The sequence below is a fragment of the Bemisia tabaci genome, chromosome 1 (assembly GCF_918797505.1).
Source record: "Bemisia tabaci chromosome 1, PGI_BMITA_v3".
NCBI lineage: Eukaryota > Metazoa > Arthropoda > Insecta > Hemiptera > Aleyrodidae > Bemisia > Bemisia tabaci.
This window is the reverse complement of record NC_092793.1, coordinates 76,492,765-76,496,449: the sequence shown is the minus strand read 5'-3', so window position 1 is coordinate 76,496,449 and position 3,685 is coordinate 76,492,765.

Genomic DNA, 3,685 nt, shown 5'->3' with positions numbered 1-3,685 from the left:
CTTTCTCAGCTGCCACTACTATGCTGCCGTGCTAAGAAAGAACGCCGCATGAACATCCGAGAGTTGACAAATTTCCTCCGATAAAATATTCAGATTTGAGGAAAGATACGAGTATGTTTCCGAGAAATTTTCAGGATCTTTAGGTAAAATTGTGCACTAAATCATCTGAAAAATTGGAAGGAAAATATTCACAAATTTACCAGGAAATTCGCGTATTATGGAAGGAAATATGGCAACGCCTGGAGGTCCACACGGCGTTTTTCCTTAGCGCGGCAGTATAGCATTGCTGATCCTTGCTCTGTAATTGCGTAAGAAACTTATACCATCTACGAAAGAGATGAAGAGATGACCGCGCCTTACCTCTGTTAGTCACTAACAATAAATCATACACTTGGGAAGAAACTGGGTTGCCAAAGTCGAAATGGAATAATCTTTCTCCGCTCAGAATGGGCCTGTTGCAAACTTTTGCTAGAGCAAAAACAAGAGTTGTTTCTTGTAGATAATGCCTCAAAAATCACGATGAGCGCATACCAGCGTTACTACGAATTATTGAAAGAGACGGTGAGGATAATCTGGGGCTATTCCTGCGAATCTAATTCTTCCTTGTGACCTGTTTCTTCTCCTATCAGTAAATCAAATTCCGGCTCGCGGTACATAGTTGGCTGCTTAAAAAGTCTATCTAAAGTTCGCGCAGAATATTCAACACCTGTTCCAACAATAACTGGGATAAGAGTCTCAGTTTTAATATGGGCTATGAAGTAACCCCGTAAGGAGTTTCCTAAGAGGTGAAGGAAAAAGTAGTTTTTGAAGTTCTCAAGCACTTCTGAAGAACTCCAGTGTCTCTCTAATTGAATGAGATCAATTTTGAGCTCTTGTTTACTATAAAAAGCTAATTCCTTTGGTGGAGGCCTAGTTCTGTTGCCTTCTTTTGCATGCAGAATGACTTTCATCGTAAATGGTCTGGTATTTCCTGTATACCGTTGAGATGAGAGAACTCGCTCACCAAAATTTCAACCATCAATTTTAAGAAAACTACATCACCGCTAAAAAAATAAATTATAGAATAATGATTATCATACTTCGTGCTTTGACATCAGAAGCATTAAAAAAAGGTAACAAAGATTAATCTGTTCTAAACATGTTAGGACCCTCTCCGCTATCTTGTTGTTGAGCTAGTGCGTCATTTGAACGCATTGCCACTGGTGTACGAAAATTCTAGCGGTAGTTTGAAATAAAAAACTGCTCTTATCGGCTGAGCGCCTAGAATTCTCGTTAGTATATTGTTTAAAAAGCTAGGATATTTCCTATTTATAAACAAGGTCGTCTCACTTTACAACCGTGGCAGGAGAGTAAACAGGTATAATAAATGACGCGGTCCACTCAAACGCGTCTTCATCCACTCGTTCCGCTCGGCGATCCCTTAATCGTCGTCCATGTCCAGTCCCGCTCCAGTGTTGCCATAGTGGCGGAAAATTCCCTATACTGCGCCCCCTCACCAAAAGGAGCCGCAAGTTCATAAATGAACCGAATTCTACGAGAAGAAACCAAGTTACAATTGGATTGCATTTTGCAAAAAGGAACCAAGAGCATTCCAATGTTGCTAGGATTGTGCAACTTAAATTCTTTGCAAAACATTACTGAAAACACGAAAAAAATTAAATTTACAGAGGTAATTTTCGTCTGGAATTCGTAGGTTATTAGGAGTGAAGATAAAAGTTACCTATTGAAACTGATTATTGAAACTGGGGCGATTATTGAAACTGATAGACAAAGCGATAGACAAAGATGACATAGGGGGTATAAAGCACTTCTATTGGTTGAAATGGGTGGTTCTCATCGACTGAGGGGGAAAATGATAGACTAACTGTCGGGTTTCTCGTGGGTTGCCGTTACTTAGTCGATTACCTACCTCCTTTGTCCATTGCAACAACCCGTTTCCACCAATAGGATCCCTCCAAATCCCTTTTGTCGTCTTTGTCTATCGCTTTGTCTATCAGTTTCAATAATCGCCCCGCTGTTTATACTTGCAAGGTGAAAAAAGTTGCACAATCTTAGCGACATTAGAATGCTCCCGGTTCCTTTATGCAAAATGCAATCAAATTTATGGGCCGTCCCTAAATTACGTAACGCTTTTTCCGACAGTTTTGAGCCCCCCCCCCCCCCCCGCTTCCTCCTTATAACGCCTTTGTGATGTAGATCCCTATCTACAACTCGCCAAAAAAAAAAAAAAAAAAAAATGGCGTAACGCTCTCCTCCATCCCCCCTTCTCCCTAGAGCGTTACGTAATTTAGGGGCGGCCCCTTAGAAATAAAATGATTGGGGGGGGATAGGGGTAGTTTTGAGCTTACCTATCCGCGCATCCTGTTAAAAATTCAAAGACAAGAATAATTATTTTTTTTTTTTTTTTATTGAGAGTTTAGTGGCTTCTATTCCTTTAGGAATCTACAGCCATCTATAGGCACTATTTATTGTCCGAAGACATCAGGGAGTTTGGTAGACATCCATGCTCTACAAATTTTCACGGATTAAGGCCGAGCGAATTCTGCTTACAAGAATAATTATTTAGAATACCAAAATACACATTCAACTTTACCTAAAATAGGCAAATAGGTAAGGTCTGAAGTAGAAGAAAACGTCGAACGTTTCCTCTTTGTAATCTTGAGTAGAAAACTTTTCACGAGAGCACGACGTCAACAGTCGTTGACTCTACGATCAGATTTTTGGTTTGTTGACATCATGATCGTTGCCATCATGGAACGTTATCACCAAATCGTTTTATAAACTACGCAGATTGTGCGCATGGATTTGAGACTTCTTTGATGTGACTATAACGTGATTTATGTGACGAACGAAATTTTCGTGCGATTTTACGAGGAGAAAGTCTATTCACTTGGCTGTATCTCTTGTGTGCAACAGACCCTTGACCCATATTGCATAAAAGCTATACCCATTGTTGTTTCGGAACTCGTCCGGCCTAACGACATCAGCGCATGAATGCAGGCGGCCAGAGCATGGTGTCTAGGATTCATGAACTTGCGCATTCCCTGCACTGGTAAAAAAAAACACATTGGATCTAGAGTCCAGACCCTTGAAAACATTGACAAGAAAATGGACTCTTGATTCAATCAGATTTAAGCTCAAATCAAAAGGAAATCTGCTCAAATTAAGAGGCTTGGTTCTTGATTTAAGCTTAAATCTGATTGAATCAAGAGTCCATTTTCTAGTCAATGTTTTCAAGAGTCTGGACTCTAGATCCAATGTGTTTTTTTTAGCAGTGAATTTTTTCCGGATTTGCAGGAGGTCATTCCCTGATGAGAAAGTGAGGTTTTTTTGCACTTTCTCACGACTTTCTTTTGAAGAAAAACTATTTAATTCTCCAGAGTTCCTGGTATAAATACTGATTTTTTTCCATCTTTCGGCCGAATTTTTGACGCATATTAAAATTCATAATTTTGGAAGTATTTTTTATGTTTATTATCAGGTCAATGAACACTTCTCTACTATTTGGACCGCGTTAAGCAGGAAAGAACCAAACCACATCAGGTATTGCCAAATATAATCTGGCAATTTGATTATTTTTTATGAAATCGGTTTCCCGGATTTTTCTGCAAATTTCAGTGAATATTCTGCACAGTAAGAATGAAATTCCTTAAAATGGACAAAGAAATCCACACAAACGTTCTCT